This window comes from Canis lupus, chromosome 4 (genome assembly GCF_048164855.1).
Source record: "Canis lupus baileyi chromosome 4, mCanLup2.hap1, whole genome shotgun sequence".
NCBI classification, from domain to species: domain Eukaryota; kingdom Metazoa; phylum Chordata; class Mammalia; order Carnivora; family Canidae; genus Canis; species Canis lupus.
The window spans coordinates 79,001,152-79,015,515 of NC_132841.1; the positions used below are offsets into that span (position 1 = coordinate 79,001,152).

Below are 14,364 nucleotides of genomic sequence, written 5' to 3' on the forward strand. Positions count from 1 at the left end.
TTTTTTCTATTCCTGTGGCATTTATTCTTTCTACAAATTAACCAATGACTTCATGTGGTTCCAATTCCTCCATCTCATGTAAGGCATGATTCTAAGTAGCTCCATCTTTAACTAAAATAGTTCCCATAGGACCAATACTTCAAGTTTCCCTGCTTTGGTGCCTGTAATCTTTCCACTTAAAAAGGACGACTTCAAAGATATCACAATGAAAATATATATTATCAATAGAAGATCTAATAAAGGAGGAAACCATCTTTACCTATAAAGTAGTATAATGCAGGTGTTTTAAGGAATAATAGAGTTTCCTTACATGTTCATATATGCAGAGAAGCTTGATTCCCCATCTAATAAGTTTTAAACCTCAATTACTCTCACAAAACTGATGTTTTTTGTTACCAAAGATACTATCATAATCTATCTATACAGCAGTCCTTCTCAAAAAGCAGCACTTCCATCATCACCGATGGCAGTATATTATTTTTCAATGTCACTTGTAGATTATAGATTAGGAATTAGATGTGTCTCTTCAAATCCATTTATTAATGCAAGCATTCACATGTTCTTGCAGTCTGAGCTCGAGAATAATGGGAATGACAGGTTTTTTTTTTAAGCTATTTTTTTTAACCTTTCAGGTTCCACTTCTTTATTCAAAGTAAGTCTCCATCCCACAATTCTTGCTAAAGAAGAAATTCCATGTCCTGGAAGAACTTTCCTCACCCTAATTTGGATGTGTCAAAACATGTCTGAACATTAGAGTGAGCATCAATTGGTCACAGGCTGGTAACTCCACTATATATAAGAATACTCAGATCAGGACACCTGAGTGGCTCAGTGGTTGAGCATCTGCCTTTGGCTCAGGGCGTGGTTCCAGGGTCCTGGGATCGAGTCCCACATCAGGATCCCCGCAGGGAGCCTCCTTCTCCCTCTGCCTGTGTCTCTGTCTCTCTGTGTGTCTCTCATGAATAAATAAATAAAATCTTAAAAAAAATACTTAAATCAATATCAGACTTGTAAGAAATAAAACATTTAGAGCTAGCAAAGATATTTGAAAAAAAGAAATATAGTAACTGATATCTATTATTAAGTAGTGTATTTTTATTTATTTACAATAAATAACACAGATCTTATTAAGCCAGCGAATACAGCTTATAAAATATTTATAGGTATTTCCAATGGAATTCATGGTATTTAGAAATGGCCAGGCATTATCATTGTTCTGGTTATCATTACCCTTATACCCATCATCACTGAGCACAAATAATTTATGGTTGTCTGTTGACCTGTATACAAAAGGAAATGGCATCAACAGAGAGAAAATTAATGAAATATTAAATTAAATCTTGACAGTAGGCTCTCAGAGATGGCAAAGAAATTCTGTTTATAATACAAAACCAACATATTTAACATATTTTCTCATTTATAGTATCTATTATCTAATCACATGAAACACCTGCCCCAAAGTTTCTATTCTCTCAACTCTTACTCTCAACTCCTAGAAAACATGATTTCTGCAACTCAGGCTGGTGAGTACATCTATGTCCTTTCCTCCTCCCTCCCCACACACAGTGTTTTGGAGGCTTTATATTTTAGTGTAGCTGTCTATAATTCTAGAATGATTTGAAATAGTCAGTTTTTTTTAAAATTTCATTTTAGTGCATCCCAAGAGACTGACATTGATCAGACACAGAGAATCTGTCTTTTAAATCAAAGACTAAGTAAAAGTCTGTGAATGCTTATGTGTGAATATGGTTGTGTTTGCCCCTGACATAGTTGCTGTCAATATTACTTTTCTTTTGCCATACCTTTGCACTGAATTTAACCTGTTGCATTAAAGAACACTATTAGGTATTCCAGGTAGCATAGATTCTAAAGACCTCTTAACAAGCACCTCTGAGGAGCTAGCTCTTGGAACTGTCCTCGTATTTATACTGCTGAGGCAAGACTCTTTTGATAAATAAGATGCTATTCATTTTATAAATCACTTGATTTCTTAAACTGGAGGAAGCAGTACATACCCTTAATTACAGAAGTTGAGAACGCTTGGGGAGAGAGAGATGTGAAGTTCTTTTAATTTATTGCAGTACTGGAAGAGTGCTTTACCTGGATATGCCATTTGTTTAGTCTCAGTGGCTATCCTAGGTGTTAAAGCTCTTGCTTCGGTGTCTGTGACACTGGCCTCCAATTTTACTCCTTATTGACAGCTGAGTCCTCTCCACTTAGATCTAGATTCCAAGGCCAGGCCAGTCTGGATGGGGCTTCTCTCATTGGATATGAAAATGATCATGGTTATTATAAAGTGGTGGATTTAATTGAGTATACAAGAAGACACCACTTGTAGAACTGAGTGGTCACAGTTCAGGATCTGTGGTAGAAAGATACCCAGGAGCCATGCAGATTGTAGTAAGTGGAGTGACTGGCTGGTGTACAGGATTTTGGTTCTAGAAAGCTGTAAAACTTAAGAGTAAGTGCAGTAGGCCATGGCTTGCTTCTTCATATTCTCCAGTCACAGTGGTGGTGTGCAGATCAACTGGGTTGGAGTTGAAAAACATAAATGAAGCAAGAAGACATGATTAAGAAAATGAACAAATAAAGAAGCATCTGAATCAACAATAAAATCAAAGAAGCAATGGATCTTATCAAACAGAACATTGTGAAATCCAGTGGAATTGCGGGAGGCTATTTGCTAGATTTGCATTGCAAGGACATGGATGTTTTGTCATAGTGGATTCATTTGTGCGAAGAGAAAAAATGGTGACCAGGGGATGTCTCAACAATACAAGCCACCAGATTATCCAGGGGGAGGAGAAACAAGCTGGACAAAATCAACTCAAAACTCAGTGTTTTGCCCTTTTAAGCTTTGCAAACTAGTATCTGCTGTCAGACAACCTACATATGTGCACAATAGTATTCCTGAGCGAAACATGGCTTTCATCATTTTTTTAAAAAATTGCATCTGTTTAGAAATTAGCCTATAAAACACTGTCATTCGACGAAGAAATGGAAAGATAAAAAATCTATTGGATTGATTCCCCAATGAAATACTACTCTCTTTTTAGTTTTGTTGTTGTTGTTGTTGTTTGTTTGTTTGTTTTTTAAAGAGGGAGAGACAGAGTGAGAGCATGCCCTTGGGTAGGGGCAGAGGGAGACAGAGAATCTTATTCCACATCCAAGGTAGACCCTCGACACAGGGCTCAATTTCATGCCAAAATCAAGAGTCAGACGCTTAACCAACTGAGACTCTTGGGTGCCTCTACCCTATTTTCCTTTAAAGATGTTCTTTGTTGTTTTTTATAATATAGTGCTAACAATTAAAATTTTGTATTATAGCTTCACTATTATAGCTGCTACACTTTTTAAAAAAAATATTTGCAATAAACCAAAGAACTATAATGCCCTTTTGCTGGAGGTCTTAGAAATGATAGAATTATTAAAGGCATTAAATGGATTCTACTGACGTAAACTAATAGTAATTGGGGAAAAATTAGTACCTTTCCAAATTCTCCAAGTGAATGTATCCCCATTAATATACTTTTAAAACGTAATGTGTACATAGTGACATAGTTGGTCTTTATGATATGATTAATCCGGCGTGTATCTCTCAAAACTTCACATTCTATCTCTCCCCCAAGACCAGAATGTGGTGTTGTGCTGTGTGCTCTGCTTCTCAGCATAGAAAATATTGGCAAAGAACAAGCAAGGTGGCTATACTTCTGATTGTTTTACTTTTTTAATTTATTATTGAAGTATAAGTGATATACAATATTATATTAGTTTCAATTGTACAGCACAGTGATTCAGCAATTCTCTGCTCTATGCACTACTCAGTGCACACCACAATGAGGGCAGTCACCATACAACATTATTACAGTATTACTGACTATATTCCCTATGCTGTACTTTTTATCTCCATGACTTATTTTATAACTGGGAAGTACGTACTTCTTAATCCTCTTCAACTCTTTTGCCCATCCTCCCACCTATTTGTTCTCTGCATTTAAAAATCTGGTTTTTGTTTGCTTATTTGTTAGTTTTGTTTTTTAGATTCCACAGATAAGTAAAGTCATATGGTATTTTTATTTTTCTGTCTGATTTATTTCACTTAGCATAATACCTTCTAGATTTATCCATGTTGCTGCAAATGGCAAAATCTCATTTTTTAAAAAATGGCCAAGTAACATTCCAGTGTGTAGTGTTGTGTGTCTGTGTGTGTGTATGTGTGCATGTGTGTATCTCACATCTTTATCCATTCACCTACGGATGGACACTTGGTCGGTTCCATATGTTGCCTATTGTAAATAATGTTACGATAAACATAGTGGATATATTCTTTTCAAATTTTAGGTAAGTAAGTAAGTACGGTAAAATAGTATTTTAATTTTTAATTTTTTGAGGGACTTCCCTACTGTTTTCCACAGTTGTGGCACAAATTTACACTTTTATCAACAGTGCACAGGAGTTCCTTTTTCTCCACATGCTCGCCAACATTTATTATTTCTTGTCTCTGTAATACTAGCTATTCTAACAGGTGTGAGGTGATATCTCATTGTGGTTCTGATTTGCATTTCTCTGATGATGAGAGATTAAGCATCTTTTCATGTGTCTGTCGGCCATCTGTATGCCGTCTCTGGAAAAAAAAAAATCTATTCAGGTTCTCTGCCCACTTGCAATTGGATTACTTGTTTTTTGGTGTTGAGTTGTATAAGTTTTTTGTGTATTTTGCATATTAACCCCTTATCAGATACATCATTTTTGTTTTGTTGATGGTTTCCTTTGCCGTGAGAAGCTTTCTATTTTGATGTAATCCCAATAGTTTATATTTGCTTTTGTTTCCTTTTCCAGAGGAGACATATCCATAAATATGTTGCTAAGGTCCAAGTACAAGAGATTACTGCCTATGCTTTCCTTTAGGAGTTTTATGGTTTTAGGTCCTGCACTTAGATATTTAATCCATTTTGGGTTACTTTTGTGTATGGTGTAAAAGAAAGTGGCCCAGTTTCATTCTTTTGCATGTAGCTGTCCAGTTGTTTCAACACCATATATTGAAAAGATGGTCTCTTCCCAGTTGTATATCCTTACCTCCTTTGTCATAGATTGACCATATAGGTATGGTTTTATTTCTGGACTATCTATCCTGTTCTATTGATCTATGTGTTCATTTTTGTGCCAGTACCATACTGTTTTGATTACTACAGCTTTATAGTATATCCTGAAATCTGGGAAGATAGATGTCCTTTTAATCTATTCTGAACTACCATTTATTCTTGAAGGAGAATCTTTTAAAGAACTGCTTGCTTTGGTTTTAAATGGATTGTAATGAACTCTGAATGTAGACAACTGGATTTTACAGTTACATAATGGTTTTACAGTTGCATAATGGTTTCCTCAACTGAAAGATGCCTAATTTTAGTTTTTCTGTTTTCATTCGTTTTACTAAGAATGTTTTATAAATTATTATTATTTTTTTTTAATTTTTTAAATTTATTTATGATAGTCACAGAGAGAGAAGGAGAGAGAGGCAGAGACATAGGCAGAGGGAGAAGCAGGCTCCATGCACCGGGAGCCTGATGTGGGATTTGATCCCAGGTCTCCAGGATCACGCCCTGGGCCAAAGGCAGGCGCCAAACCGCTGCGCCACCCAGGGATCCCCTGTTTTATAAATTATAAGCCTGAAATCAATCATACTTATGTGTATATGTTAATAAGAGTAATCATTTCTAGGTCAATCATATGCCATAATGTATACAGATGTTTTGAGTACTGAATTTATGGAAAATATATCTATCTCCATTAACTGCTAGTAACACATTTGAATATGTGAAGACACTCCTGAAAATTTATGTAGAAAAAAAATCATATCAGATAGCTCACAGATTAGATTGTACAGATATTGAGGACATTAATAATCACTCATTAAAAACAATCCTATGCAAATATAATAGTAATAGGAAGTCAGTTTTAAGTCAATCTTTTGTGAGAAAAAGTTAAGAGCATATAGGGTATACCTAAGAGATATCAAGGGTATAGTTTAATATATTAAAGTGAGTGTGCTAATATAATGCCACACTAGCAATTCAGAAATTTTAACAATTAAGGTCAAAGTTATTATGATTATTTTGCAGTGCCAGCCTGGGAATACACTAGGAAGTGTATCCCCACTTCCTTGAGGATAAATGTCACCAGATAAATAGTTAAATATATTGATTACCAGGCATCTGCTCCAAGAAGTCCTCATTCAGTAAGTTATGTTGAGACATAATTATCTATAGTTTACTGAGCACCCCGTGAGACTTATCAGGCAAACTTGAAAATCACCAAGGCTAGAGAAGGACCATGACCTTGACGTATTCTCAGTCTTAAAATCTTCCTCATTTGTACTCAGTTTGTGAAGCAGGTTACCACTGTTACATTTTTGAACCATTTTATCAGCCCTTGATCACCTGGTCTATCTGTGACTGACAGCTCTGTGAGCTATTTGGTATATATATACCAAATAGCTTATATATATATTCCTTATAGTCTTTACTTGGATTTAAGAATACACATGTATTCTCAAACTTAATGTGCATAACGGCCACTTGGACAAATCAAAATCCAAATTCATGACCCACCACATAAACACATAAATTCTGATTCATTTGGTGGGACCTGGTGGGACTTAGGAATTCACATTTGAAAGAAGCGTTCCTGCCAATGCTGATTAAAGTGTTGTAAGGATTGCATATAGAGAAATCATGCTGTAGACAACTTATAAAATCACTGTAAATACTGGGAACTGCATCATACTAAAATACCTCCCTAAATCTAAGAAAACATGATGGAATTTTCTCTGTATTTGGGGGGTCCTATCAGCTGCCAACTTATCTGAATTTACTATAAGTGACGTACTTGAATGTCATAGGGCACTATCTTTATTAATTGGAATTATTTTGAGATTCAATCTATTAAAAAAGAGCTCTAGGAAAGAACTGGTAGGTGAATTGATTAAAACAAAATTTGTGGGGGTTTTTGTGACTTACCTGAACTTTTTTCTTAATATTCAAGCTAAAAAGATAAAATTTGCAACTGCAATTATGCTCTTTACCTATGTATCAGAAACTCCGCAAAGAGACTGAGATTGCTTCCTTACAGGAAATCTTGAAATTCTGGAATTCACATTTTTAGCAGGTAAGATATAACTTTCATCATTATGCATAACAAGATAGGGCTTTTAATTTATTTGAAAATTTAAATGTTTCTGATCCTTTTTGCAATGTTATGTACATGTTTTAGGACAGTTGAATTACTCTGCTTTTCACTAATGATCTGAGTGAAATTTTCCATGAATGTGTTATAATATTTCTGAATCTCATTAAATATTTGCAGGATATTATTTTGGAACCATCTATCTTAATTGTCATGATCTGGAAAAACACTGAATACATTTAAGCTGGTCGAATTTGCATTTTGATGTATTTTAAGTGTTTAATCTCAGATATCAAGGTTGATCAACATTTGAACATGTCTGATTTGCAGAAGAATGAAGCTGTCAGTCTTATAGTGATTAAAATAATGAATAAAAATATATTAACCATGTGAACTGTGGATTTCTTTATTGGTACATTAGTATTATAAATTAGGTAAAATTTGTCAGTGTGATCAATTTCAGGTTTTTTAATTTCAGAAAATGTAGTCCAATGTAATGAAGAATAATAACACTGGCTTTTTCATAGAATTATTACTATAATGCAATCAACAAAGTATATTAACAATTTGAATGAGCAATGCTTTGTGGTGTGTGTGCATGTATATATATGTATGCACATACACATACAGCTTTGATTATAATATCAGTGTTTTAAATATGGCTGATTTTGTGTGAGCCAGTTTTGATTTATTTTTTGATCAGAGAGCATTAATTCTACTATGCCACTGATCATCTATATCTGATTTCCAAAATAATTGTTTTAAACAGAAGTCATGTTATTTCTCCAGGCTTGTTTTCCTCATCAATATTGTGTAAAAAAAGTACCTTTATGAAGAAAAAGAGAAAACCTGAATCTTAATTTAGAGGAATGTCTTTACATCTTCATCCTTGACAACAAAAGGGCAGACATTTTAAAGCTTGGGCTTTTTATATGATTGAGGTTAGTAAGTATAGAACCAAGAACTTTATCTTCACTTGCCTGAAAACATCAAACTTGATATAATTTTTCAAGAAAAAAGTTTATATATTATATCCTAAGTTACATTTCACATCTTACTGCCACAGTCACATGCTTTCTCTCTCTCTCTCTTTTAAGAAAGGAAAGTAAGCCTTTCTGTTGTGAATATTATTTTTATCTTATATGCTTTTATAATTGTTTTTAATATCAAAGAATTAATACATTTATAACAATAATGTTTTAAAAACAGAGAAGATTACAATTTGTGAGAACTTAAAGACATGGTTCTATTCATTTATAAAATTATAAAATTGAAAATTATAAAATTTAAAAGTAATAGTTCTTGTATTTATTAAAGTGTGGTATGAACAGTATTTGAAAAAGAGTCATAGACTTGTGTTCCATCTAGTATCACAGAATATAACTGATAGCTATGGTTTCAGCCCTAGGAAATCATTTTAGATACTTATTTGTCCAGGGGATTAGTTAAACAAATGTCCCTAACCAATTTAAATTTGTCATCTCAATTGAAGACAGGTCTCAAGAAAGTGAATTGGTGGACCCTGAAACACATGGACACATGTTGTGACTTTCCTATTCTTGGAAACTAAAAAGGTAATTACAAATCACAGAGGTGGCAGTGACTCGAAGGGGTCAGGTTAGAAAGACAAGGAGAAAAATTATGGTCTAATTAAAAAAAAAAAAAAAAGGATGTGTGTTTAAACCCAATTGAGTTATTTAATGAGTAGATTTAGAGAAAGGATGGTACCCTGTCATACCACTTCAGCATATTGAATAGCTCAAGGGGAAAACGTTGCAAGGAAGCTTTAATTAATTTCCTTCATCTAATCCTCTGTTAACTGAACAAGCCTCTGTCACATGCATCATATGAATTCCAAGGACAAAGTAAAAGCCATTTAAAAGTAGTCATATCCCAATAAGGTTATTAAGAGACCATTTCTAAGTTTTTCATTAAAGTTAATGCATTTAACACTAATGCCATTTAAAAAACATATTACAGTCTGGCAACTTCACAAAATATTGATTGCTTTGGTGTGTCCTTATATACTAACTTATTATATTTTTAAGTAATTTAATGAAGCAAAAGTCTAGGTTATTTAGTTCCAGCTTGTTGTGAAAGATTGCAACTCTTGTAACAGCTTGAAATAGCAATAGCTCAAGCCTTTGGGTCTATCAGTTTCTGTATCTAAAATTGAGTGCCAGCCTTATAGCTCTTGTGTTTTATCTAGAGCTTTTCTCTCTCAGGGTCACACAAAGGGGTAGGAGATTAATGAGGTGACATATTAAAAAGTTTTATGAGTGATAAATATTATCCCTATTTTTCCGTAGGAAGAAATGGAGTCATATGTAGGTTAAGTAACCATTAAAACTGTTATTCTTTAAAAGGATCCATTTATGCTGCATTTAACTGCATTCCAAGCACTTATTCCCTGCTACTATTCTTAACTGTCACTTTGAATGCCAAAGGTGGGGTGAGGGTAGGTATCATGTATAAAAGTATGCAAATTTTGAATCACTCAAACTATCTTTTTAAATATCGATCAATATATCAAATTTAATGCTAAAAGAAGAGGTTTTTGCTTACTCTTTGCCAAAAAGCTTCTTTTACTGACATTTTCTTTAATGTAGTTGGGGCTGGAGGTGGTGAACAAGAGATAGATTTGCATATAACCCTTCAGTAAACTTACTTACTCAATCTCTAATACACTCTTGACTGAAAAGATGGTGTAGAAAGAATGTCAAAGACCTCATTGAAGAGTGGTTGTAGAATGCTTCCCCACTGATTGCTGTAGAGCAGGTTTGACGGGAATGACAGCATCTTTCACTAGCTTAAGGAAATTCACTTTTTTTTTTTTTTTTTCCTGGTCAAAATGCAGCTTAATTCAGCATCAGGAGTACAATAGCTTGTTCTGTGAGGTGCAACATTTTCAGCATAACAGTGATGCAGTATCATTTTAACAATGAATTCTCCATTAAGATTTTGAAGAATATATTTTCAGCATAATGGGTAGAGTGGGAGAGTATCATACAGTGGACCAGGAAGGGAGATGGGAAAGTTAAAGGGATGCAAAAGAAATAAAAAGGTATTATTTTACATGAAATAACATTTTTTTTTAAGATTTTATTTATTCATGAGAGACCCAGAGAGACAGAGAGGCAGAGACACAGGCAGAGAGAGAAGCAGGCTCCATGCAGGGAGCCCAACATGGGACTCGATCCTGGGGCTCCAGGATCATGCCCTGGGCTGAAGGTGGCGGTAAACTGCAGAGCCACCCAGGCTGCCCAAATAACATTTAATTAATTAATTAATAATTTACAGAGTGTTAAGCATAACAAAACATGCTGAATGAACTGGAAACTAACGCAAGTGGCTAAAGAAATTTTTGCAGATGTATTCATTCATAGAAATAAAGGCTGAGTAAAGAAAGAACATGGAGATAATTTTCTTTAATTTCCATACAAAACGTTAAAAACCTATTGATATCAGAAAAGTTCTTTGTTTTTAGACCTCCCAAGTGAGTGGTATAGCTCTTTCAATGTCCTTAAATCCTTCATCAGTGAATTTCAAATTTCTTCTATGTATGCTAAAGACCTATGTCATGAGTATTTTAAAGAAATTAACTCAAATGACAAATAAGAAGAAATGAAGGAGAAAGAGAGAGGAGGTGGAGGAAGAGGACATGTACAAAGGAAAATGCATTAATTAACATCAGCAAAAGCAAATGATCAGTGTCTGACCTCCTTTCTGGCAATCTGCTTCCTTATTTGGTCAAATTTACCTTAGGCATAGCTATGTGTTTCCCCCCCCCCATACTTTCCATTTGCATGTGAACATATTAATATTTCCCACGTTTTCCAGAATCTGACTGAAACAAGTTTATGTCTTAAACACATGACAGGTTCCCTACTCTGTTCTAAGCAGAGCCAAATGTGCCATGACTAAACCACAGGGAAGTATAAGACAGTGTAGGGTGAGGTACATTTGGAGGAAAGGAAGGAAGACTTTCCTAATATACAAAACACATTCCAAAGGTAGTTAAGCTTGAGGAATTTCGAGGGTCCCTAAAAATTAAAGTTCAACATGAACAAAATACAATGGAAGAGGAAGAGATTCCTATGGTCTGAGCTTAAAGCATAGAAAGTTAATCATTTCAAGAAAACACTAAAAATATTCGTATTATTGGATATTATTTTATTAGAGGGAGAAAAAGATTAAGTATCAAATACATGAGGTGTAAACATTTCCTTGACCATTTAAAATCAGCTTTCCTTTTTTTTTATAATTTTTATTTATTTATGATAGTCACACAGAGAGAGAGAGAGAGGCAGAGACATAGGCAGAGGGAGAAGCAGGCTCCATGCACCGGGAGCCCGACGTGGGATTTGATCCCGGGTCTCCAGGATCACGCCCTGGGCCAAAGGCAGGTGCCAAACCGCTGCGCCACTCAGGGATCCCTAAAATCAGCTTTCCTAAACAAATGTTTCTATTTGTTTCTTTACCTATAAAAGAGGGATTATAATGGCACTTCTTGGCACAGAAGATTATTGTAGAAAGTCAATGAGATGTTATATGTAAGTCACTTAGCATAAGTTGACAGTTTCATGCATATTCACAAATTTTAGCTATTATTGTGACCACTATCATCACCATTTAAAACCCTGATGATGCATATAATGTCTTCACAAAAAAAGTGAATGCCTCAAGATTAAATAAGCAACCCTAGTATCAAGAAGCCAGGTAGAGAGGGAGAATCCAGGACATGAAAAAGGAATATGAGCATCTGTGGCAGTAAAAGTGTAACTGTGAAAATGTTATGCCATAGATATTAAGAAGGGGAGTCCTCCAAGCATGGAGGGTGTAACTTTGGGAAAAAACAAACAAACAACTCCAAGTCCGGAGAAGATGAGAACTGAATAATTGTCCACTGTACTAACAATAAGAGCATAGCAAATATAATGGCAAAGAAAATGAAATAAAATATAAAGATGGAATTGCCATGGCTTAGGCATGAATTCTTTGGAAGTTCACTATACCTAAGGAGCAGTAACTAGTATCACCAAAACATTTATCCATAACAGATGTCATGGCTTTGGAGGTTGAAGACAACAAAAGGAGAAGAAAAGGAGAAGCTAAGAATATCCTCAAATGATTGAGGATAACTTGTGACATGTTTGATGGAATTAATCCTGCAAAATTTTTTGGAGGAGTGCAAGCTATTGTATATATTTAAGGGAATTGACCTGTGTTCTAGAAGAGAAGTGTATGGTCACATAATCTTCTAGAGACGCAGGTGTTGACAAAAATTTGTTTCAATGGAGTAGTGATCATCAGTAACATGATCTCTGAAGTGTTAGGAAGAAGAAAAGTTTGTGTTAAAAGCTGTCACAACCTGATTGGATAATCATGGTCCCTGCTGTATTATCCATGGGGTGTTGCACAATATCAGCCATATCGATCCAGGGTCAATCCTTAAAACAAAGACACTTTACAATGGCTTATATTCATTTCGTCCTCTATCTACGGATAAAAATTCTCATAAAATATAGACTCCTACAGCATTTTAACATGAGTTTTACAGTATTTCAGAGATTATCTCCCCTTCAAAAGAGACTCACTCCTTCAGCACTTGTTCAGGCTCCATCAAATTAACCACAAACCTCTCATCGTGGTACTGCTTTCTTTTTCTTCATCAGCAAACATCTTGAGACAACTTCCTGCTGTTAATCACTACTCCTTCTTTTTCATTTTTGGGAGCCTTTTTTTTCCTTCCCTTTCCTTTTATGGGCATTCCTGTGTGTTTCTTTTTCCTAGCTTCTAGTCTCTCCTCATTCTCCATATTCTTAGGCAGCAATTGGATCCAAATACATGTTTTAATTTTGGATGATAGGCAGATGCTTCCACCTCAGACTCAAATCCAAATGCCAATGTTTTTAATCCCAGACCAGAGGCTTGGGAGCTGGAAATGAAAATGGAGAGAAAGTCAGATGAGAAAACTGCTGTTGAAACCATGGCTGCCCTGAGACCGTGTGGTGGTGAGTTTATCGCAGATCCCATGGTTGGAATAGTCCTGATGGAAGTAGGAGAGAATGGGAATGTGTTGGATTGACACAAAATGGTCAGACTCTACAAAATGGAATTAATGAATTAGATGACTCTGGGACTCTGAAAGTACTACACTCTCATGGAAAAATTAGGGGGAAAAATGCAGGCTGTTACCATAAAAAAAAAAAAAAAAAATCTTCTGAAATGCCCAGAGTGCTAGATGGAGAAGACAGGGAAGACTCATGTGAAATCATAACCACAATTCTGCTATCTGTAGGAACAGAGTTTTAACTCTAATCCTTTAACTCTATTCCTTAACTATCCATAGAGTTAAAGAAATGAAAAGTCCAAAGATTAAATATAACTAATTGTTATTTCTTCATAATCTCTGCAGAAACAAAACAAATTATCTCTAAAGTTAGTCTTTCTGATAGGTAGGAAATCGTATGAATTTGCCTTTGTCTTGACATCTAATGAAGTTGAGAACTTTTTCATACATATATTTTTTTAATGTAGATATCTTTGTTTGTAGAAGGCTTATTTGAGGGCAGTCCCAGTGGCTCAGTGGTTTAGCACAGCCTTCAGCTCAGGGCATGATCCTGGAGACCCGGATCGAGTCCTGCACCTGCTTCTCCCTCTGCCTGTGTCTCTGCCTGCCCCCCCGCCCCCCCCCCCGCCCCGTGTTTCTCATGAATTAAAAAAAAAAAAAAAAGGCTTATTTGAGACTTCTGTTCCTTTTCTCCAAGATGCCTTTTACTGACAAATTTCTTGGATTTCTTAATGCATTTTATATGTATCTTATAAATATATGTATTTCGAATATATTTTGCCATGCCGAATCTTGCCTTTTAAGATTCTCAGTGGTGTCTTTTGATAAGTAGACAGTCTTTCTTTTATGTACACTTGTATTTTTTTTCCTGCATGGTTAATGGTTTCTGAGTTTAAGAAATTTTTCACACTCACTAGAATTGTTAAAATGAGAAGACAAACAGTAGCAAGTCTTGGCAATTATATGGAGCAACTGAACATCTAGTGGTTAACTGACCCAATTCCACTCTTGGATAAGTAGCCTATAAATAGAAATACCTTTATTTAGCTACCTGAAATCATGCACAAAAGTACTGGTGTCAACAATGCATATAATAGTGAAGAAAAAAA

General features: G+C 35.1%; 1 long non-coding RNA gene across 1 annotated transcript in view; it reads right to left on the bottom strand.

Moving 5' to 3' along the window:
* Positions 1 to 1,139: 1,139 nt before the first annotated feature.
* Positions 1,140 to 14,364, bottom strand: part of LOC140631634 (uncharacterized) — a 36,992-nt gene continuing 23,767 nt past the window's right edge. Inside the window, exons 2-3 of the long non-coding RNA XR_012029159.1 lie at positions 12,822 to 13,120; positions 1,140 to 2,527 (exon numbers count right to left, since the gene is read on the bottom strand). This is a non-coding gene — a long non-coding RNA (uncharacterized lncRNA). The remainder of the gene's footprint in view (positions 2,528 to 12,821; positions 13,121 to 14,364) is intronic.